The sequence below is a fragment of the Ochotona curzoniae genome, unplaced genomic scaffold, assembly GCF_017591425.1.
Source record: "Ochotona curzoniae isolate NIBS_2020 unplaced genomic scaffold, NIBS_Ocur_1.0 contig_1302, whole genome shotgun sequence".
In the NCBI taxonomy this organism is placed as follows: domain Eukaryota; kingdom Metazoa; phylum Chordata; class Mammalia; order Lagomorpha; family Ochotonidae; genus Ochotona; species Ochotona curzoniae.
In genome coordinates, this window is record NW_024465035.1 from 6,782,848 (window position 1) to 6,808,386 (window position 25,539).

Below are 25,539 nucleotides of genomic sequence, written 5' to 3' on the forward strand. Positions count from 1 at the left end.
CCCAATCACCTAAACAATCCAAATCTTTTTGAATCTGATTGCATTGTTCCTCATTATTTCCCTTAGCTCCAATTTTAGGATCATCTGCAGACTCCAAGATCTTTTTTTTTTAAAGCTTGGACACATTTTATTTTAATATACTCTTGGAGATGTTTTTTAAGTGACCCTTTAAACACTCCAGCTGAAATCCTCCGACTTGAAAAGTTTCCATAAAGCTTTTCCGCAGATATCTTTCCAATACCATAACCAAAGCACTTCTAGAAATAAGGTAACTGGAACCCTTTCTATTTCATCTTCTTTTACATTGTCACATTTTAGAAATTACTGTATCACCTAAGTTCTTCAAAGAATAAATTTTTAAGAAATGCAAAATAGCTTTCCATCATGGACAGTTCTACTGAATTTTTAATATTTGTTTTAAATAATACTATTCCCAAAGTACACACGGCAAAATTTTCAGCACTCCCTACACATAAGGTATTCATTTACTCACAGAAATATATTTAATCAAAACAATATGACAGTAACCAGCAGTAAGCACTGCATCTTAGGACCTCGGTGCAATTGTTTCTCTGTCCAAACCTCAGCTCCCTACTAGCGAGGATTGAAGAAGGTACTTGAAAGAAGCCATCATCTCCAACATTCCGAGGAACCTTTCAGCTACTGCAGTCACATTTGAGGATCTACCACTTCTAAAATTCTCCACTTCATATCTCCTAGGCCCCATTTAACTTTATACCCTTCCAATAATTCATTTTCTCACAAGTGTTGAACCTTAAACCAAACACTTACTTAGCAGGAGTCATCCTTCAAATTAGATTTGTGTGACAATTCTGAACATATTAAGTTTCCGTTCTTTTTTTTTCTTAAAAAGATCTATTTATTTTCTATTAGAAAGTCAGTTTACAAAGAGAAGGAGAGACAGAGCAAATCTTCCAAATAATGGTTCACTCCCCAAGTGGCAGTGTTCAGAGGAGGATGGAAGAGGAAATCCCTGAACCTAAGGATAAAGAAAAAAAAAAAAGGATAGATATTTAAAAAACCATAGAGTCAACGTGGAGAAAAAAAAGTCAAAATAGTATATGGTGAGGTGGAGTTACATGGGTTCCTAAATATTTATATTTAATTTTTAATTGAAAATCACAGAGGAAGTCCTTTAACCCCCAAATTCTCTCAACAGGAAATGGATCAGGCCAAAGGCAGGAGCCAGTAAAGCAAGCCGGTCCCACACACAGGTGGCAGGGAACAAAGTATGCATTAAATACAGGAAACTGGAACCAGGATGCAAACACAGGCACTCCAACACAGCGAGTAGCCATACCTAACTGCTTTAAACTGTTGCACCAAATGCCTTTGATGTTTCTTTAATGTTCTTATAACAGATATAGTAAAATGTTCTTTTTAATTTCTAAAATCACTATGTTGGTCAATTGTATACTATTAAATGAAAAGCTTTAATAATTGGTAATAGAAAATTAAGTCAGTAGCAAGCACTTAATTTATATTTTAAATACTCTAAGTATATAAAGGCTCTAACGTATTAAGTTCCCTTGCATTTTTTGAAAGAACCACTGAGTTGGGACGGGACAAGTTTAAGGAAGAATTTGATAATGGTTTGAGTCCCAGTTGCTTCACTTCCCACCCAGTTCTCTGCTTATGGTCTGTGAAAGTAGAGGATAGCCTAAAAAATTAGGACCCCACACCCACGTGGGAGACCCAAACGAAGCTCCCGGCCCCTGGCTTCAGATCGGCTCAGTTCCAGCCATTGCAGTATTTGGGGAGTAAACCAGCAGATGGAAGATCTTTGTTTCCTCTCTATATATCTTTCTGATTTAAAAAAAAAATTAGATAATCTTTAAAAGAAGAGAGAGAGATCTTCCATTCTCTTGTTCACTAACCAAATGGTTTCAATGGCCACAGCTGGTCCAGTCACAAGAAGGCAGGAGCTGAGAACTCCAGTCAAGTTCCCCACATGGGTGCAAGGGTGCAAGCATTTAGACCATCCTCCTCTGTTTTCCCACATGCATTATCAGGGAACTGGATTGGAACTGGAGCAACTGTTGCCCATATAGGATGCCAGCTGTACAGGCAATGGCTTTACATGCCATGCAACAGGTCTGGCACCCTAGTATGAATTTTTTAAGCCATTATAAAATGAAGCTGAAGTTGTTTCCAGGGATATGTTATTTATATTTCGAACAATACAAAAGCATTTAATACAACCATAAATAACTACTGACTTTCACTTCCAGCAGTTCAACATTCACTCTCCACTTGGTGTTGCTTCCTGAGTTCCCTGGGTCTCTAACACATAGCAGGAGTATCACAGCGGTCAGATCTCAAATCAAGGCCCAGCTCTTCCAACTCCAAACTGAATCACCCAAGCAATCTGGCCTCTTTATTACTCAATTTCTTCACCACGACAGAGATATTATCACTTATCATTCAGAAGTTTAAGTGACATAATCTATTAAATAACCCCGGAGTCTAGCATTGGGCATAGCAGGTAAAGTCATGCAGGATCATGTCCCACCCACCCTACATCCAATTCAGTGCTCTACTAGCGATCCTGGGAAAAATAGTACAAGAGGCCCCAGTGTTTGGGCTGTGACACCTACGAGGGAGACTAGAAGTTCCTGACGCCCAGCTTCAACTTAGCTCAGTCTTAGTGGTGGTGCCCATCTGGGAAATGAACCAGCAGATGGACGCTCTGTGTCTCCCTCTCTTTTTCCCCTCTCTCTAAATCTGACTTCCAAACAAACAAATAAATCTTTTTTTAAAAAAATTAAATGTGTAATCAATTAAATTACTTTGATTACTTTGATAACATAAAACTTGGAAGTTACCATAAAGACATGCATTTCCCTAATTCCATAGACTCTAAATGGAAAAAATAAATCACTCTGATTCTTATATAGAATAACAATAAGGACAACATAAGTAGGCTCAAGTTTCAAACTGGGTTATTGTGTTAAAGACTTCGCACTTGTAACAAGCTTACAATACTACATGGCACATACTAACCTCTGGAAACAGAGCTGTTATTGCTAACAGTAATAGTAGTAGTGGTTGTTCCCAGAGGACTGACAATGTGAGCCTTCATAAATGTTTGATGAGGAGAAGCAAGTCAGTGACTGAAAATGCAACTGAATAGCACAAGGCCACTTAGAGTCTTAACTGTCCTCTCACCGATGCCGTGTGTATGGACAACCAGGAAACCTAATGTGGACAACGTCGATCTGAACATGCAGCGGCCAAGCTCATGGTCTAGGCCTGAACATAAACGACTGCTAAACTCTGAGAGAAACCAAAGAGCTAATTCTAAACATCAAACACGCACATTACATGCTGTTCATAATTTATATCCCAAGGAGTTGCAGAGTAGGTAGGCCTGTTTGATGCCCACCAGAGCCAGAGCAGTGCAGCTTGCGCTATTTCCCAGTTCTGGTAAACCTTTCCAGGAACTTGAGCAGCTAAGCTCAAAGACCAATGTGGAGAGGAACTCCTTATCTCCTAGGGCTCCCAATTCCAGACTCTGCCATCCAAATCAAGAAAAAGTCTGGTCAAGCAGTAGCAGCGGTTCTCCACTAAATGACCCCAAAAAGGTGATTTAATCTTTAGCATACAAATCACCTCAGCTGAAGTAGTTTTTAATTAGTCTGGGAATAATAAAACATAATGTTTTTATTCTTCAAGCATTTAAGTTAACGAAAGATAAAGACAGTCTTTCCTGGCTCAAGCAGTATGCATAATTCAGATTCAACGCTGTGTCACAGAATTCCTTTCATAGCACTTAAAACAATGAGAGAAAGCGACAAAATTTACTTAAAAAGAATAATTTCCTTTCCAGCCTAAATAAACTTTACACAAACTTGCCTTTGATAATCGGCTGAACAAGCTGCAGCAGCAGCATCAAGGGAGGGTGTGCAGATATCTAGCAGGTGCTGCAGTTTATCACAAAACCGTCTAAAATAATTGGAAGTGACAACCAGCACTACCACAAATGATTTATTAGTCTTTCACTCAGCTTTTCAGCTTCCTTGGGGCCAGAATAAATAATTTACCAACTCTCTATCTTCCAATCATTAATTCCTCTCTATGCATCCAAAATGCATTTAACTCTGCTAGGTTTGGTGGAATAAAACACACAATAGGAATATTTTTTCCAAATACAGTTGATCTGACCATATGTAAAGACAAATTTGTCAATCGAGATGTACAGTTCAGATGCAGAAGTGAAGGGCTCAAAGTGAGCGGATGTAGCGGAGAGAGAAGGTGCTCATGGAACCAACTGACAAGCAAAAGGAAGCAGAGCCAAGCAGCGTGCTCCTCTCCTGGATGGATGAGGACCAAGTGCACAGACCGGGGACAAACGCCAAAGGGAATCGAAGCACACAGAGTGAGAGGGACTTCAAACCTCCAGTGTCACCATCTCACACAGCCGAATCACTGACTGCATCCCCCTAAACTGTCCCAAACAGTACGGAAAATATTCAGTCCTGCCTCTTAAAAATAGGTAGAAACGTTGAATCAGGAATCTATTCATAAAAGACAAGACACCTCATTTAAAATACGTTAGCAACTACTCCAATTGGATTTGTGAAACTATTACAAACTGCTGAATTACTTGAATTACTCTAGGAATAGTGTAAAAATCAAAAACATAATCCCCCCAATAAAGTCTGATAATGAAGTTAAAAGGTATCTCTATTAATCATGTAGAAAAATGCACAGAAGACAAAAACCACATCCTCGATCCATTTTTGATGTAAACTAGTCTTGTCTCATTAACTCAGCATCTATGATTACATTAGATCATTTTTGGTACAGCACATACTACATTGTTAGAGCAGCATTTGTTTGTCACACACTGATAAACATCCTCAGCTTTCCAAACCACCTAAGTACAAGAAACAATCCAGACTAAGAAATTCACTTAATCTTTTATTTCAAGAAGAAATACTTCCGTTGATAGGATTAATGACATTAATAGTCTGATACACAGCCTATTAGGCAGCTTCAAGACGTTGTATGTACAAAGAATTTCACAGATTTTTCTGTAACGGTTTGAGAGTGCATCACAATCTAAATTTTAAGTATGAATGTTCAAATATATTTTAGTTATATGACTTCCACAAATTATGCAACTTCTTCCAAAATATAAAATGCTTTAAAACAAGATAGATGAGTAAAAATAATGTAAATTCAAAGCTGAAGAATGCAAATTGGATAACAATTTAAAATAATCTCTAACAAAATTCTAAAATATTCACAAAATTAAGAGTGCGTACTTTTCAGGAATCAGTCTCTCACTGTTATTAACTGAGTTGGATAATCACCTAGGTAGTATCCGTGTTGTACTTCTGAAGAAAAACCAAGTCTTATTTTTGCACAGAGCTGCCATACATGTTGGTTCATGGCCTCTCGCAGGTTAAAAGGTAAATGTAAAAATATCACAAAACATACTTTTAAATGAATATTATTGAAACAAATACAAAAATTGAGATTTTATGTTTAATATACTGGGAGACAGAAAACTTTTTTTATTTAAATAAAGGCAAATGTCATGTTTTTCATATAAACAGTTTCAAGAATATAATACTTCCTACTCTTCCTCACTCACTCCCCCTTTCTTATATCTAGGTTTTGTGATGACATGCGTTCAACTTATATTCACAAGCTTAATCTCCCACTAAATAATTTAAAAGGAGGTACACAGACTCCTGTCCCACAGAAGTGTAGACAAGGTCTAGAAACAATAATCATATTTCACCACATCAATTTCACTCACATTCACTGCATTTTTTTTTTTGTACTCAAATTTTAGTTAGCACCAATCAGAGAACAGATATAATTGTTTGGGGGGCTGGCTTATTTCTCTAAGCATAATGATCTCCAACTGCATCCATTTTGTTGAGAAAGACAGAACTTCTCTTTTGTGTGGCTGAGTAGTATGTCACCATGTCACATCACATCTTTTCTACCCAGTCACCAGCTGATGGGCATCTGGGTTGATTCCCTATCTTGGCTGCTGTAAACACTGTGGTAGGGACACCTATGTTAACTGCATCTTCTTTGCGTAAATTCCCAGACCTATATGGGATCCGTCTACCCTATCCGTCTGCTCTGGATAGGGCAAACACAGTGAATCAGTGGATGGAAGATCCTCCCTCAAATTTTCAAATAAATAAATAGATAAATCTTTAAAAAAAGAAATAAGTGAGACCTAGTTTACCTAGCTCCAGTAGTGTAAATATTAAAAATTCTAGTATAAGAAATTAAAGTTTTGATCATACACTACTTGATTTAATAACAATTACAAGTGAGGTTCTCCAAAGACTCCATTTTTTGCTTAATTTCAAAACTGAACTGGGGTAAAATTCTACATATGTAAAAATTCTAGATAAATATAAAAAACATTCTGAGCGAAGGGTTTTTAAACAAATGACTCAATCATTTGTTGTGAGAACAAGCTTGAGAGCCTGACCCGTAGTCCCTCGGCTCTAACTTCTCTGGGAGAAACTGTCACGTTATTATTAGTATGTTCTTTTCTATTTGTTTTGCTATGAAGTATTAAGCATCCATTTGTTTTTTAAAAAAGTGTGTGGCTAACAAAATATTATTTTGAAAAAAATTCAATATTATCAAGACAAGTTTATTTCATTATGTGTATCAAATGTGCATTCAAATTTAAGCTCAACCCCATTTCTTTATAGGCCCTGGAAAATGTGATAGGCCACCTATACTTAAGATGGGTAATCTGCTTTTCAACATAAACAAGATGCCTCCCATTTATACTTGTATGCAAAAAAAAAAAAGTTTAATGAGCTTAATGCATTTATTGTCACCAGGAAGAAAATATCAAAGATACCGTTAATTTTCATAAATCCTGATAAATATTTCTCTCAAAGAAGCAACCGTCTGATTTAAAGAATTACAGGCTTGTTATCTTAGACAAGAAATCATATCCAACTTATATTGATGTTTCCTATCTGAAGTATGTCATGCAATATTGTAATTTATCTCATAAATCTACTAGAGTGTGATCAAATTCTATCAACTCTGATTGGCATAAATTTGAAACAATGAAGTAATCACATCTGTTAAGCAGTTCTAGCTTCCTTTAGACAACATTTTAAAAGTTTATACAATAACATGATTATACTTTCATTCTCCATTAATGCCTTCCTGAACTTGATTTGAGCTTTCTATAAAGTTTTTGTATGTACTTGCTTCAGTGTAACCTAATAATAGGAAATAGAGTATACAAAATAAAGACGATAAAAAGAGATGAAAGCAAGAGGGAAAAACGGAGTGTGACCTTGATACACTCAAGAAAACTTTAAATCTAAATCAAGTGCATGATCTCAAGATGGGGGAAAAATGTTGATTGAGAAAAAAACAAAGCCATGCCTAAATTTGAACCTAAAATTTCTCTTGAAAAGGTTATCAATGTGGAAACTCAGTGAAAATGCAGTGCTACAAAGAAGAGAATGTCAATCACGTTCTTTTACGCAGCAACATTAGGACACAGGGAAAAAAAACCCTGGTTACTGGTTTTTGACATAAAATTTACCATTTTAAGCGCCCGAATGTCATAAAATCATATATGCCTAATAAGCACAAACTGCAATGTCCAAAAGGTAATTCTACAGAGTTCTAAGAACATTTCTAACAAGTAAGAAAAGCTAAGCGTAAAAATGACCATACATTAGAAATACAGGGTCTACTGTTCAAGCAGACAGGAACATTAAACGTGAGATCACACCCATCCATGAGGGTGGCAGCCGCCATAACCTAGCACCCCCGTTAAAGCCCATCTACTAACATTGTGGCACTGGGGGCTAGAATATGAACTCCAGGAGACACACTCAAACCCTGACGTTCCTTTTCTCTGAAATTCTCAGCTCTACTTGGAAACCAAACTTCAGTCCAGTCATTTGTCATAATTATCCAAGTGTCGAACAGTATTAACCTTTTACTAAAATAAATAAATTTCATTAAATTTTATTTATCATATACAACTGAGGAAAGATTAAATAAGAAATAATTTTAGACTTCCTGACTAAACTGCACTGTTGCTACCTATTATCTCATTTATGTATTTTCTTGTTTTAATTCATTTAAAAACTATAATATCTTCCACAAGAATACTGGTAAAACAGAAAGACAAAATCCTATTCTAATTATAAGCAATAAACATATAATTGTTATGATATATAAAAAGTGCTCCAACAGATCTATATAGTGGGTGAAGTGAGATGACTACAGGCTCAGGGAAAGCTTTCAAGGCCTGAACCTGGCCAGATGAGAAGCCAGGGAAAGGGGGAAAGACTGGACAGAACATAGCACAGCTGGCTTAACACAGACTAGCTACCCGGCCTTATCTCCTTTCCTTCCCACAACCCCACTAGTATGAAAGTTACCTTTTATTTCAAATCCCCCCCCCTAAAAAAAGTGGGAGTGGCAACAAGGGCAGGAAAAAAAATCACCCACCTATGGAATAGAGATAAATAACTTGCCAAAGGCAAATACTTCTAGCAGAAAATATTAAAGACACTGAAGAGCCGCAAACCATTCTGTCCCCAGTCAGGCACTGACCTAAGCTCACCTGCTCTACTTCTGCCCAGGCGGGGAACCTCCAGCTAACAGACCTGATGGAAGCAAGAAGCAGAGAACAGAGGAAGAAAGCAACAAGCAACTCAAGGGAACATTCCCAAACTGAAACACATTGACTCTAAATGAAAAGGTCTTCTACAGATTCAGCATAATTAACAAATGAAACTAATTCCAAGATACATCATCATGAAATTTCAGAAATGAAAGATTATAAAAGCTTCTAAAATGATAAAAATTTTAAAAGTGGTAAAAAAAAAAAAAGCAAAGAGGAAAAAAAAAGTGGCAATGAACTTGTAGTAGGAGCATTGAACGCTACAAAACAAGACTTTGAATGTCTACAAGAAACGGTCTATGAGGGGGATTTAAAGAGAGAGTCCCTGGACACACTCTGTGCCTGTGTCCCGTCTACCCTGGACTCCAGCTCCCTGAAACACGACCCTGGAAGGCAGTCAGCGATGGCTCACAACCTTGGACTTGAATTCCTCCCACACAGATGACACCTGGTTGAGGTCCTGGCTCCTGGTTCAGCCCTGACAGCTGTGGCTGACACATGGAGCTCTAAAGCTTTCCTCAATCCATGAAAAGCATTATCACTTTGAAGATGAAAAAAAGCAAAAGTTCACACATTAATGCATACATATGTTAAAATTGTCATCAATACCAGGGTTTCAAGGTATAACTGGAATATTTAATAATTAGGTTGCTCTTAATAAACCAATGGTATGCCATAATCAAGCAAGGAAATATTTTAGAATATAAAACTGTTCAAAAGTTAGGTCAATTATCACATCAATTAACAATACCAGAATTCCCCCCAAAAATCTAATTAGTTTATATTGGCTATTTCTTAAATTTTCCATGAAACACATCAAGATGGCTAGTTTTTAGAAAATAAGTTCTTATCTTTAAACCAATATTGCATACAACTTCATAAGCAAATGGTTTCTACTTACATAACACTAATGACATTAGAGTAAGTGCCCATTCTCCTTCCTGAAGGAGTGTGTATGCGGAGCCGATATTTAGTTCAACGTGTCCTTTTCAGGATTTCTCTCCTCCACGTAACAAGCGCCAGTCTGCTCTGAAAGTAGCTTTCAGGCACACAAGTGGAACCAGCTTCAGAAACAAGTCTACAGTTCTTTCTGTTTTGGTTTTGTTTTGTTTTTTTAGTTGGAAATAATAGTGAGGAGAGACAGAGAAGATCTTCCATCCAATGATTCACTCCCCAAGCGTCCGCAATGGCCAGAGCTGAGCCAGTCTGAAGCCAGGAGCCAGGAGCCTCCTCCGAGTCTCCCATATGGGTGCAGAAACCTAAGTCTTTGGCCTGTCCTTGACTGCTTTCTCAGGCCACAAGCAGGGAGCTGGATGGGAAGTGGGGACTTTAGCTACTAGGACACCATGCTGGACCCCCACCATTCATTTTTAAAGTTTTCAGGAAACCTGTATTTAAGGACATTTGTTAAAGAGTCTTTTTTTTATAAATCCGATTGCATTTTTAAAGAAGAATATAAAACTGTGTATAAAAATATTTAAATAGACATGGTTAAAATTATGAAAAATTAATTCATCAGGAAGGCTCCCCCGCCACACACACACACACACACACACACACACACACACACACGGTATGGTACTCTGGCCAATTTGTAGTCTGGGACTGTCCCCTGCACTGTGTGAAGCCCACAATGCCTGATCCTCACCCGTCAAATGCCAAACACCACCCCAATTATTTTAACAAGGAAAACATCAACTTACTTAGGGTCCAGCACCACCTTTGTTTGAAAAACCATTACTCCGGAAGCCTTACTGTAACAAACACTATGGATATGAAAACATTATCCAAAACATTTAAGGAAAAAAGGAAACTGCTTTGCAGTTATGTTAGACTTGTCAATTTTGTCATCATCCAAACGATCATCTGTCATCACTTTAAACATTGCCACTTCACAAGCGGTAGGGGAAGGGCAAACTCAAGGCTGTTCTACACCATCAGCACAGGGGTTCAAGCCACTTGCGAGGAGATCCACAGCATGCACGAGGCTGGAAAGGAACACTGCACTGAAGGTGACCTTTGGCTGTATTTTCACTTGTCCTAATTAGGAAGGAGTTACTCTGGAAGCACACACAGACATTTGTCTGGTAAGCAGACAGTAAGTATTTCAGGAAGTGCCTCATCCTGTCACGAGCTGGAGGGGAAGACACAGAGAATGCTCTCCTTTGTTCCCACGCGGAGCAGGCCTTTCTGAACAAAACCGATGCTGGTACTACATGAGTCAGAATCAAAGCATCAGGATTGTTGGAACTTTTACTAAAGATGCCACTGAAGGTAACTGGTCCAATTTAACAGAGCAAAGCAACTATGGTCTAAACACAAATAAAGTAGAAATTAAAATTCTATAATTTAATTATAACTTTAATAATGTGAATTATCATGACAGATAACTACATGTCAGGAGAAACTGAAACAGAAAGCTACACATGCCGAAAGTTCAAGCTGCTCTCTGAGACATTTCTGTTTTTCACACAAAATTCCACCAAGGATATAACTGCTCTGGACAATGTTTTTGCCAAAACTGTCAACCTTATCGATATGTGACATGTAATACAGATTTTAAAGGCAAAAAAAAAAAAGCAACTAGATTACCCAAAATGGAATTACAAATTATGAAGTTCTAATACATAGCATTATCTTTCAGTACAATGCCAAATAGGCTACCAACTAAGAGATTTATTAGGCATACCAAAAAAAAAATTCTGCAATATGCAATATGAGGGGAAAAAAACTTCAGAACTATCCACTACAATTAGACAAATTTTCTTTTTCCTTAAATATAGGTTCAAAAAGCTATAATGCGGGCCCAGCGCAGTGGCGCAGTGGTTAAGGTCCTCGCCTTGCACGCCCGGGATCCCATATGGGCGCCGGTTCTATCCCGGCAGCCCTGCTTCCCTTCCAGCTCCCTGCCTGTGGCCCAGGAAGGCAGTCGAGGATGGCCCAAAGCTTTGGGACCCTGCACCCATGTGGGAGACCTGGAAGAGGCTCCTGGCTTCGGATCGGCATAGCATCGGCTGTTGCACTCACTTGGGGAGTGAATCATCGGACGGAAGATCTTCCTCTCTGTCTCTCCTCTCTGTATATCCGCCTTTCCAATAAAAAAATAATAAAAATAAATCTTTAAAAAAAAAGCTATAATGCATCAATTACACTTACTTAAAGTTATAACATTCTTGGTCAGCATAGTGAAAGATGAAAATGTTGGCTGTCATAAAATTTTTTCTCATGAAGATCTTTTATTGTGTGTTAAAAATGCAGCACACAGGACTATAGGAATAAATCTACAGCAAGATGAGATACTCTTCGTGTGACTACAGTGACAATTTGCCCAAGAAGGTACTGGTTTATCCTCATTATGCAGGCATAACAATTCAAATTTTCACTCCCAAACAGCCTTGGATTAAAATAAATATGATATGAACATTCCTTGCTAGCACAGTATTTTGGATTACCAAAGTCACATGTCTCAAGGATTTTATAACACTGTTCACTTGAGAAAGATTTCTGTCGTTAAAAAGTGATCTGCTTGGGCCCAGCACGGTGGCCTAGTGGCTAAAGTGCTCGCCTTGAACGTGCCAGGATCCTACACGGACGCCGGTTTTAATCCCGGCTGCCCCACTTCCCATCCAGCTCCCTGCCTGTCGCCTGCAGAGCAGTCAAGCATGGCCCAAAGCCTTGGGACCCTGCACCTGCGTGGGAGACCTAGAAGAAGCTCTGGGCTCCTGGCTTCAGATTGGCTCAGTTACAACCATTGCAGCCACTTGGGGAGTGAAGCATTGGATGAAAGATCTTCCACTCTCTCCTCCTCCCTGTATATCCATCTTCCCATTAAAAATAATTATTTTTTTTTCTTAAAAAGTGATCTGTTTGGGCCCGGCACGGTGGCGCAAGTGGTTAAGTCCTCGCCTTGCACGCCCGGGATCCCATATGGGCGCCGGTTCTAATCCCGGCAGCCCCGCTTCCCTTCCAGCTCCCTGCCCGTGGCCCGGGAAGGCAGTCGAGGACAGCCCAAAGCTTTGGGACCCTGCACCCGCGTGGGAGACCCGGAAGAGGCTCCTGGCTTCGGATCGGCATAGTATCGACCCGTTGCGCTCACTTGGGGAGTGAATCATCGGACGGAAGATCTTCCTCTCTGTCTCTCCTCTCTGTATATCCGCCTTTCCAATAAAAAATAATAAAAATAAATCTTTAAAAAAAAAAAAAAAGTGATCTGTTTAACCCCCTGCCCTTCACACAGACGTGGTGACTTAAATGCATTCACACTCTCATCACCCAAATTCTGTTCGTTACCTAATTCATCTGTCTTTAATCTGCCTCAAACATTTAATCAACACCCACAACAGAGGCTTCTCTCTTTAGGTAGCAAGTGTGACTGACAGACCTTTCCTCTTAGCTTCACACCAAACTCGCAAGCATTCCTGACTCTCAGACACGCTATGTAACCATGTCTAATCTCTTCAAATTAGAATTGGCTATTTTCTTATCCTTTTCAGCCACAGAACAACATGCTTGGCTGTGTAATAAAAATCATGTTTAGGGTTATCTTAATAGTGTAATTCTGATCATTTCTACCAAACTCTAAGCATCAGTCATTTAGCCATTCTTTTAACAGCACAAAAATGTGTCTGATTCGGATGACACTGTTGTAAGGAAGTCAGTTTTAACCGAACAAGAACCCTGGGAACGATCCTTACTAGTCAAAAGAGCTGATCTACATGTTGGAAAACTCCCAGGCAAACACTCTCCCCAGGGGACAAGTTTTTCTTCTCTATATATTTGCTAAACTATGCAGGGTTGCAACAAGAATCAAATCAGAACATGCACTCAAACACAAGTCTGTTCTTTAAGATGACTAACTGCAACACAAAGCGAATGCACTGAGCTAGTTGAACCTACCAAGTCAGATTCTCTAAAAGCATACAAGTACATTTGAAAAAAAAAAAAACTAGCTAAAATTACATGATACTTTCTTCTGTTTCACACTCTAACAAGCTAAGAAAGACTCTTACCCAAGAATAAATTAGCACTAACTCCAACATCACCATTTACTCTAAGCTGTGCGGCAACGGGCAAGTTTCTTCCCATCTACTTCCCTACCCTGAAAGTGGAAGTAACAGTGCTTAGAGGGGAGATCAGCAGACAGCCCAGGTAAAAGAGCAGCACCGTGCCTGTGGCTAAGCACCGCCCTGAAGGTCTGCACCACATCTCTTCGCAGACACTGAGGGCGTGGGAGTGACACTTCACGCGCTGTGATGCGCACACATGCACACATATGTGTGCCCTCAAAGGGAAACATCAGATGACACAGCACTCCACCAATATGTTAATAATGCGAGCTGGGTAGATTGTCTCAGCAGCCAACATAGCTCTTATTCAACATCAAAGAAGGAATTTTTTTTCTTAAAAAGACTATACTGAATGTGTATATATATAATATATATGTATATACATATAACTGAAAAGGAAAATTCCATTTCTAATTTTATCTGTCCTTGCTCCTCTTTAGAACAGGAAAGTCAGAGACACATGTGAGAAATACTCCTCTGAATACATCCAAATAGATCCAAGGGAAACACATCGTTAAGGCAAACACACAAAGATACCAAGGCAATATCCTAATTAAATATTCATATATCCAATATTTCAAAATAAGAAATGTGGGTGTATATACAAAATTTACAATTCTATAGTGAAACCTATCTAAAGAGGCCATTTTCACTACATTTCAATAGCAATTCAACTTGAGATGTATAATACAGCTTCTCTCTGAAGTGTTAAAGCTGTAAGTACATACGAATCCACAGCGAGAAAATACAAAATAAAGATCATGGTGTTCACCTGGCACTCCTTTCCCAAGCAGCTACTTAACCTGCTCAGGAAAAGCATTCACAAAGAGAGCGCTAAGTGCACTGTGTCATGAAACAGAGGTAGAACAAAGGAGAAGTAACCTTACTTGGCCAAAAATAGAAAACTGTATATAAAAGAATTATAAGCTAAAATTACAGAAACTATATTTCATATTTACAAATATCTCTGTCCATTTTGGTTCTGTAAAATAAAATGACATAAAGTTTTCAATTAAAGATATGAGTACGTCATTGTGAATTTATAAGAATCTGTGTAAGCATGTTATTTTTCAAATATCCATATAAACAGGGACTGAATCTATCAGTCAAGTTTACATCTCAGAGATCCAAATATAAGTTGCTCTTGCCTCTGAACTTTGCTAAGAATATTCCAGTGGTTAAACAGATGTGCCACTAAAATGAAGTAACCAAGAGTCCCTTATGTATTCTCCAGGAAGTTGGCAACTCAGACCTGTCCTTCAGAAATACAAAGGGTAATGTGGACTGAAGTTGACATGTTCAATCTCTGTTTGCAGATGACAGGCAAAATCATTAATCTGTAAGTAACTCCACAATGAGTATGCACACAACCCACATTCTGTCACCAGTAACCCTCAGAAAGTAAATTCAAAGCTAAACAAAGCACAACTGAAATTACATCTCCACCATAAATTACAAAAAAATATATCCATGGGCGCTTCAATGAACATACTCTTGCCTTAAAGCTAATACTTTAATTTTCAAGAACCACAAAGAAAAAAATCAAAACTAGTCAGTAACAATGCAGCGTCTAAAAGCAATAAACTCAAAATTAAGTTATAAATAATTTAAAGCATGTCATGAAGATGTATTAATAATTCAACAGATAAATAATTTACTAAATAATCAAATAAATAAATAATGAAATACATAAATAAATCAGCAAATAAATAATTCTGCAAAATAACCTAAACAATAAACCACCCAAACGAATCACAACCTACAAAACTACAATGATTTTCTCGATTCTGGGAGTTTTAAATAAGCAAATGTACATAAACCAGATCAATCCTTATTAGAATTAGAAACATTTTTCAATGTTGTTGGTAAAAATCTTCATTTCAATACATAAGATTGCCTTTGCAATGTTTAAAGTCTGTATAGAATCAGTTCTTGTAAATTATTAATTTAACATATCCTCCTCTATGTATTATATATACTATCTCAGCCAAATATCTTTTTTCCTTCAAGCAACTGGATCACAAAATATTCTTAACTTAGATTTCTCTGTCAAAGAAATACTTACAGTACAAAAGTGTTACCACGTTCCGTGCAGCTTTCCTATCTTCACCAATTCATCAGAAATTTCCTGCAAGGAGAAATAAGAATACATCAAATTATATCATAGCATTTAATTTATTAGTTAACAATGGTTGGTAATTCTACAAAGTGGACAAGTGGATATTACCTGTCGTAAACTGTTACAAATTTTTACAAGTCTTTAGTGGACCAAGTTTAAACTGACAAAGTCCAGTTACCTCTATTGGAGTTGCCACATAAGCTGCTACAATTTGTGGAACTTCATATATGAGTATAAAAACTTTGAAGGACAACATGTTGGCTGACATCCAACGCTGCCTTCAATTTGGGAAGCTCAGAGTCCTTTAATGAACATGATGCGATCAGTTTGAACACAGGTAAAACACAGAATCTGAACTCACAATCTAACTCAGTGAAAAACACTATACAACTGACGCCGTGACTATCTCGAGTCTTTACCGTCCGTAAGTATAGCATTCCTGAAATCCCTAAACACTGGATCCCTCAGGGAAAAGCTCTAACGAATTTCTGACAGCTAAGAGAAAAAGTGCAGACAGTACAGAAATACTTTGAGAAAAGGAAACATTAATTAAAATATTTTTTACTTTTACTTTTTTGAAAGGCAGCTAAAAGAAACTGCTCTTCAATCCTCAAGTTAAGGAGAGCTGGCCAAAGCCAGGAGCCCCAGATTCGATTATGAGTCTCCTATGCGGGCCACAGCAACCTTCCTGCTGAGCCACACCTGCTGTTCCAGAGGGAACTGGGTGCAGAGACAGAACTCGAACCCAGGTACGTCAACAAAGGCTGCAGACAACTCCAGCTTCCTCAGTAAATCGTAATTAGAGAATTTACCTTACCAACTTTTCTCTGCTTAAGCTAAAACCAAGACTCTGTAGGATTACCCATATTGCCCACAGTGCCCATATGGCAGGACAGACCGAGTGTGCAACCTCAGTGGGAAGTCACTGAAATCAGAGCCCTCAAGCTTGGGCCCAATCTAAAAAAATACAGAAAATTCTAAAACACGGCAAACTGCATAGAGTGATGCTTCTCACAGAGGGGTGATTTCTGTCCCCTCAAAAGACATCTGGCAATGTCAAGAGCCACTTCAGTTGTCTTGGCTTCATACATCCGGTGCCGTTTACAACAGAGCCCTACAACCAAGAATTATCTGATCCAACATATTGTTAGTGCTGTGGGTGGAGAATCTTGCATTGAGAGTAAAACGACCATTTGTAGATGATTTTCCAAAACAATACATATTTGACTCAAAAATGTGGAATATTTTCCCACACATAGTAAAATACCCTGTATAAAAACTGCGCATCCTTGGGAGAGTCCGTATACGAGAACTCTGTCTCCTGCTCAACATAAACTCTAACACGGCAGTTAAGCTGTGGCTTGGGTTGTTCACGTTCCTTGTAGTCTGATCTGCTCCACTTCCAGCCCAGCTCCCTGCCACTGGTGTCTGCGAACGCAGTGCATCGTGGTCCAGGAACGTGGGGACCCACCACTCACGCGTCTCCCAGGCTAAACGTGACCCAGCCTCAGCCAGAGCGGCAATTTGGGGTGTGAAACAATACACAGACGACCTATCTGTTTAGCATTCAAATAATCTTCAAATATAGTTGAGATGCAATTAAATATATACACACAGATATATAAAATAGTGTATACACATATGCGCTTGGTATATGTGCATGTAGGCCCTTCCAATAAGGAGAGAGGGAGAGAGACTTTCCACAATCTAAAAGAGCAGAATTAACTAGAATTGTATCGTTTAGCTATGGTTTAAGGAACTCTATCAAGAATTTCATTTGTCCCATATAGTTCATTACTTTCTAATTTTTCCACCATGAACAAATACTATGCTGATTATTATTTTTGCCAAATTCAATTAGGTATCATAAAACAGTACTCAGATTCATGCTTTAGTTTACCGGTTGCTATTTGTGCAATTTTAAATTGTTTTGGGGAATCTGTAACTGGTGCTGTATCTTTTCCAACTGTAGTAAAATACACGTATTTCCCTGTAGTTGGTAGTACGAAGCCAGTCTCTGCCTGCTTGACTTCTGCTGAGCTCCATCATTCCCGTACCGCGTTCATCACTTGCGTACAAGTCACTCCTAGCCAGCTGCTGCATCCATCATTCCTAACAACTCACCTGACGTACTCATTACTCTGCTCATCTCACTCCGTGGAACTAATCATTTGTCCTTCATGTATCTACAAATCCTTCCACTTTATAGATTTCTCAATCTAGCTTTTTCTTAAAAACTCTATCTTACCATACATGTTTCTGATTATTTGTATGAGGATATTTTTTAAAGTTCAAGGCTAATACACATTTACATTAACTTCCTACAGTATGCTATGTAACAAACACATCTAACCGAAGTGGCACCCTTATGGGATCCTGGAACACGCAGGTGAGGACTTTAGCCACTACGCAACTGCACCGGACCCAGCTTCTCCACTTCCAATGCATCTCCTTACTTATTCACCTGAGAAAGCAGAAAATGGCCCAAATGTTTGGGCCCCTGTCACCCTGGCTCCTGGCTTCAGACTGGCCAGCCCTCGCCTTTATGGCCATCTCGAGAATTAAACAACAGATTTTTGGTCTCTCCACCCATCAAATAAATTTTTTAAAACATAAATAAACAAACATTTACACAATGTTGATATTCCAAAGGGCTATATCTTCATGGTAATATCAAATGATACCACAAAGGTCTCCCTCCTATTACCTCTTAACAATTATACCTACTCCTCAACCCCCGTCCACAATCCGTGTTGCATCTTGTTAAGGTGGGCCATCACCCCTGGGCCCCTGCCTGCGACCTGGTGGCCGTGGCTCACTGCTTACCTGCCCACGACGTGAGGCACAGCTTCCAGACCTACATGTGGAGCGTGACCTTCAACATGGCTAGAAGGTCAACTTGAATACATGTGGAACATGACCTCTGATATGACCAGAAGGTCAAGTGAAATAGGCCTTATAGCCAATTGCAGTGTCTTTGGTCGGGGGGAGACTGCCAGAAGACACCCTTCTTCCCTGCCTTCCTTCGTCTTTAAGACTCGGAAGTTGTGCATAACCAAGTGGACACTCCTCCCCAGCTTGTCTCTGGGGGCTCTTCCCCTCAGTGACCTCGGGGCTGCTGGCAGGTTTAAACCCCGAGATGATAATTTTGTCACTTCAAGAATATTTCAATTTGCCCGAGTAGTAGCCTTCACAAAGGTTCTCATACTAAATTCACACTATTTACATAAGCCAATATATCTCATATGAAGATACCATTTAAAATGCCCTTGTTGCTAGCAGGCAAGTAGAGAAAGCATAGGGAAAAGTCTAGGAAAGAAACTAGCTTGAATACAGGCTTCGAAGAATCTAGAAACTTTCCAAAAGTGTATATTTTAAAAGGAAGAAGAAATCACAAAATATACAGGGCTACCAGAGTGGATAGATGAGCGTCAACACAAACAAGAGGCAGCAGAATTAAACTAAAGATCTTTCGTTTGAGGAAGAAAAATATTTCAAGCAACTAAAAGGCTATATCACATATAAAATAAAACAAAGAGTATAATAAATGTTTAATTCAGTGAAAAGTTAGACATTAGGATAAATATACCCTGACTCAAATAAGAAATTAGAAAGTAAGATTTTTAATTTTTAAAATTTTTGTGAAGGGTTCTTTCTATTTTAAGATTGATCTCTTTTTATTGAAAAGGCAGGTTTACAGCGAGAAAGAGAGACAGAAAGATCTTCCTTCTCCTAGTTCACTCTCCAAGTGGCTAAACCGACGGGACTGAGCCGATCTGAAGCTCGGAGCCAAGAGCTTCTGGAGGGTCTCCTACACGGGTAGGAGATAAACATGGTAGATAAACATGGTAAGAACAGGTAAGTAATGCAAACAATAGAATGAGAGAGCTAACAAAGCATTTACAACCCTTTGTAATGAAAGATTATTTTCTAAAATTGTTGATTCACTGGAAAAAAGAACTTCTACAGAATGAAATAGAAGTGTTATCTTAATGTTTGTTTTGTAGAGAGAGGTAGCATGCTTCCAATCTGGTGATTCACTTCCCCAAACGCCTACAAGGAAGAGGTGGGGGATAAACACTGGAGGAAAAGGTCAAGAATTAGAAATCCAATCCAGGTCTGCCAGGCAAGGCAGCAACCCAACTATCAGAACCATCATCACCAATGCCTCCAACGGTCTGTATTACCAGGAAGCTGGAAGGAGGAGCCAACAGCTAGAAATGACGCCCAGTAGCATGATGTGAGTACCAGACTCCCGGCTGGAGCAGTCTCCCAGCCACTGCCTTAACTACTGGCCAAAGATTAGCCCCCTCCACCATCTTTTTAAGTCATATGCTTAGGTATAACAGCAATGCCAAGTTGGTGAAGGTTTACTCTAAAGTTCCAACTTCAGCTACCATAAATCAGAAAAATATTTGCAGACTAGCACTGAAAACCACACTTTGGAGGTGCTGGTCTGAAATACCAAAAAAATCAGGACTATGGGGCCCAAGTAGGATGGCTCAATGGCTAAATCCCCACCTTCCATGCACCTTCCAGTGCCATCATATATAGGCACTGGTTCATGTCCAGTTGCTCCACTTCCTTCCAAGCTCCCTGATTGTGGCCTGGGAAAGCAGTAAAGGATGGTCCAAAGCTTTGGGACCCTGAACCCACAAGGGAGATACAGAAGAAGCTCCTGGCTCCTGGCTTGAGATCAGCTCAGCTGCAGCCATTGCAACAATTTGGGAAGTGAACCAGTGAACAAAAGACCTTTCTCTCTGTCTCTGTACATCTGCTTTCCCAATAAAAATAAATAAATCTTTTAAAAAAATTACAAAAGGATATAAATGAAAAAAAAAAAAAGGCACAAAAAACAGGGGCAGTGCTTGGCAGATCAGGGTAAGCTGTCTCTGACAATGCTACTAGTATCCCTAACTGGTTTGAGTCCAGGCTGCTCCACTTACAGTCCAGCTCCTGGCGTGGCCTTGTCCAGTCCTAGCTGTTGTGGTCCACTTGGAGCAAGCCAACAGATGGCCTCTCTCTGTGTGTCCCTCTGAACTTAAAACAAAAGTGAATACATTCTTTAAAGAAATAAATAAAAGACAAAATACTGACAGCCTTCAAAGAGATAATGTTTGGAAATTTCTGGACTAGAAGAAGACAAAAATGGAAGGTCTGAGAGGCGAGAAGAAAGATGAAATTAAGACACTGGATAAATACTACGGGTTCTTTCTCAGTTTCTAGGCTACGTCCACCACAAATACCGCAACATAATGCCGGGCCAGCATTTTCTATTTTCACTTTGTTAACTAAGGAGCAGATGTATTTTAAGTAAATAAAACAGGGACTAGTTGGAATTAGTGAAGAAAGTTGTCAGAAACCAAAGTTCAAAAGCTAGATTCCTTTTTTAGTAGAAATATCCTGTCCCTACTTCCAAAACCTCTTATTCCCTTGTGGCTTTAGCATGTGCAACTTTAAGCAAATAAAAAAGTACAATCTTTTATTATCAAAGCTGAATATGTTTTGAATTACGATGAAAGGCTCAGGATACTAATTTCCATTAACTGTTCTCTTCAAAGTGAGCTAAGCTAGACAATACTTCCTGCACACTTTACCTGTCAAATCCTCCAAGTAAAACAGGTTTTACCTTTAAATGCAGTTCATTTAGAAGACTCTGCTCAGATATGCAAAAGAAACCAAATGTAGATCCAAACTTACTAGTAAAACAAATTACAGCATCATACTTCCTAAGAAAGAATCCTAACCAGTATCTATGCAAATGTTTGGTCGCTTTTTCAAATACTTGACACACATCTAATGCAAGAATCACAATAAACCCATTCGATCCTAGCTGTGGAGAGCAGAAATAACAAGGCTAAAAATTTAGCGAGTAAAAGCAGATTAAGAACAGTATCAGAAAATACACAAGCTATTTAAACTTAATCTAAGAGGAAAATAAAGATATCCAAAATGTGACCAACAGCTGCCTCTTAACACCATTCCCCATCATATAAATTTGAAAGGACAATCATTAGACATATACAGCAAATAAATTTAATACATTAACCCATTTGATTCAATGCCACCAATTCTAAGCATCTAGGAAGATTATTTTTAAATTCATAAAATTCAAATGGTGCTATCATCAGTTATAAGGCAAGAATTTAGTAGGAAAAAAAACTGGTCTCAATAATCAAAACTTTCATATAAGCAAAGGTCAAACAAGTCAAGAACTGATATTCAAATAACTTAATTATGAAGAAACAAGTTTGGGCAGGCATTTAGACAAGTGGTTAGGACTCAGGGGACGAGGCTCTCATCTGCCACCAGAGACGTGAGGCTCGCTTTCTCCCTGCAGCCTCCTGGCTCCCCAGCTCATGCCTGTGCAGACCCCAGGAGGCACTCGGGCACTCCAGCAATCCAGAGCTCACAGCTCAGCCTGAGACTGGAGTTGGTTCTGCTCCAGGCCTCAGCCCAGGCCCAGTCTTGGCCACTGTGCGCATTCATGAACAGGCTGGAGTTCCTTCTCTGCCTCTAACCATATCAATACATTTTTCTAAAAAAAAAAAAAAATAAGGAATTAAAATTTACTTCACTTGGAAAAATTACAGAAGAAAAGTCTTTATAAATAGCAGAAATTGTGCCCTAAATTAGTATATTGCTGTACTGATGCAAAGTAACTGAGCAATGAAAGACACCAAACATCTAATATGATAGTTTAGAATAAAATGGAATGTTAGGATGGAAATATACAGAGAAGAGAAAAAAGTGTATGATTTCAACCAGACACAACGGTCCCGGGCAGGAGAACATTTGGCTTCCTAATAGCAAACTTTGAAATTTAGTTGAACTTACTGCCAATTTAAATTCACTACCAATCCATTCCACATAAAGAAAAAGGACTCATTGTAGCTTCTGAGTTTTTATTCAACATTATAATAAAATTCTGAGTTATTAGCCAGCTCAAGTCTTTTCTGTGGTGAAAAAAGGCAGGTTTTTAAAAACATACCTACAAACAAAAACATAATTACATACAGAAAATGTTTCCATAATTGTAGGTTTTATAAGGCATATCACTCCCTCAAACTTGCTAGTAAGATGTTCTTTTAAAATTGTGTTATATTTCAAGAGTTGATCCGTACAACATATTACATATTGCATTATAGACTAATTGGTAATCATGTTATAGATAACACTTTTTCAGCAATTAAAGATTAACTCTAGTATTAAATTACAAATATTAGCAAGAAAATCAAATGGAGATAGTTCATGCCTGTTGTCACCTTATAAAAATATCTACAAAGGTTATATGACATATTTCAAATCCCATACGATTCTGGAAGTTATAATTATTCATAATTATATTTTTTAGTTTAAATTGTATTAAATTAAATCTTCTGACTTTAAATTATCTTTATGAATTTTATAATTAAGCCATTCTTATATTTCATATAAAGCCTTTTAACGAAAAACTAGACCTAATCTAAAATTTTAAAACCTGACTTTTTAAAAATAAAGTCATTAATTTTCAGTCACCTTTCGATTGGATTCACATTATGTATAAAGAGGCAGAGGTTATCACTTTTGCATTTAAATTCTCTCTTACAAGAGTAAATAAAAATGATTAACTAAAGGTTATTTAAAGTGTTTTAATTTAAGTTCCTGGATTTTCTAAACTCTATAGTAACTTTTGGTAAATGCTCTTGGTTTAAAAATTATAAACTTTTATATAACTATAGATGAAACTTTAAACCAATATATAATTGGAAACAATTTAAGTTCAAAGTCACGAATAATTACAAATTTTAATTGCACTATACTTAAATTGCCTTATATTCTTTTAAGAACAAAAGTCATATGTCATGCCCTGTATCCACTTCATTTTACTAGCAATATATTTTATTACAAATAAAAACTGATCCTGATTTTCTGGGAAAAAAATCATTAATAATGTTACATCCATTCTCTCCTATCAATAACATTTAAAAACCCTCCACAGTTAACTGCAACCTAGTTAGAAAACCTTTAGTTACATAGATAAATAAAAGGTTACAGAGTTGATAACTAAAATCATAAATGAAAATGGGAACATTACAGTCAACCTTACAGTCAGGTAAGAGCCTACTACAGTGGCAGGTGTTGTGCCAGTGAGTTAAGGTACCACTGGGGACACCGTCATCCCATTACAGAGCACCAATTCAAACCTTAAAACTCAGCTCTCTGCTAATATGCCTGCAAAGCAGAGGATGATGGCTCAAGAACTTGAATTTCTGGCTCTTCATTTCAGCCTGCACCAGTCTGGCTGTGGTGGCTATCTGGCAAGTGGCTAAATGAAAGACATCTTTATCACACACACAATCATGCAGACAAATATTCTTCTAAAAAGAGAATTCTATGAACAATTATATGTCAACAAATCACATAAACCATGTAAATAAATAAAAGTCCATGAACACACAATTTCCTAACTAACTCAAGAACAGAAAAATCTCAGAAGAACCCTAACAATGAAGCATTGAATCATACATATCCTATTCATGCAATGAATAGCAATGAATCATACATATCCTACTCATAATTCACATTTTTCAATATTTTAATACAATTTTTAAAAATTATCAATCTTATTTATTTATGTATGTATTATTGAAAGGCCGAGCTACAGAGAAAGAAGCAAAAACAAGAGAGATACTTGATCTGCTGGTTCATTACCCAAATGGCTGCAAGGACTGGAGCTCGGCCAGTCCAAAGCCAGGAGCCCAGAGCTTCTTCCCAGTCACCCACATTGGTATAGGGGTCCAAGGATTGGGGCCATGCTTTTCTGCTCACCCAGGCCATTAGCAGTGAGCTGGACCAGAAGAGGAGTAGTCAGGACTTGAACTGGTATGGGATGCCAGTATCACAGGTGGCGGTTTAACACACCACCAGACCCTTCAAGACATCTGTACACCTAGATTTTATATTTTTTAACTAAATCATCTTTTAATTCCATTTTCCAAAAACTTTTTAAAAGAACTCTAGTACAGATAAAAAAATTCAAAGCCTAAAATTAGCAAATTTCTTTTCTCAAAACCTTTAGTAGCTTCCCACTCACTACAGAATAAAATTCCACCTGTCCACCGTTGGATCTGCAAAGTCTCCCAGAAACACACTCACGCCACCTACCTACGGTGTCCTCCCGTTACGTCATTCCCGAGCCCTAAATGTCATTCTCTTAGAGCACACATCATTCATTTAGTGCACCATGGCTTTCTTGAGTGGATGCTGTAAATCCTTCATGGCACTTAAACAGCTTTGACCTATATGCTGTTGAGATACTAAAAATACAGCTTTCCACAAATTTAGAGATGCCATCAGATTTTGAGACATTTGCCAATTTTAGAGAAGCTAAAATGTGGAAAAGCGTGGCTTATCCACGGGGGCGGGGGGGAGAGAAAAAAATCTCCCTTAAAATTCTCTCAATATAGTGTTGTATTTTTTTATTTCTTAGGTCTCTATGTATTGCACTTTAGCTCTTGAGAACAAAAATGCTCTCTTGTTCATGTATATAAAATAGAAACCCCACTAGAGTTTAAGACAACCTAGATTTGAGTGTTTTAAAGGATGAGAGGAAGGAAAAAACAGTAATAATAACATCTACCTTATGTGTATTATCAGAATAAATTAGGGAATATACATTAAAAGCAATTTGTAAAATGGAT

General features: G+C 38.1%; 1 protein-coding gene across 1 annotated transcript in view; it reads right to left on the minus strand.

Moving 5' to 3' along the window:
- Window positions 1-25,539, minus strand: part of TBC1D5 (TBC1 domain family member 5) — a 354,778-nt gene that overhangs the window by 316,919 nt on the left and 12,320 nt on the right. The window contains exon 2 of the mRNA XM_040963401.1: window positions 15,803-15,865. The gene's annotated coding sequence lies outside the window, so the exon portion shown is untranslated. The remainder of the gene's footprint in view (window positions 1-15,802; window positions 15,866-25,539) is intronic.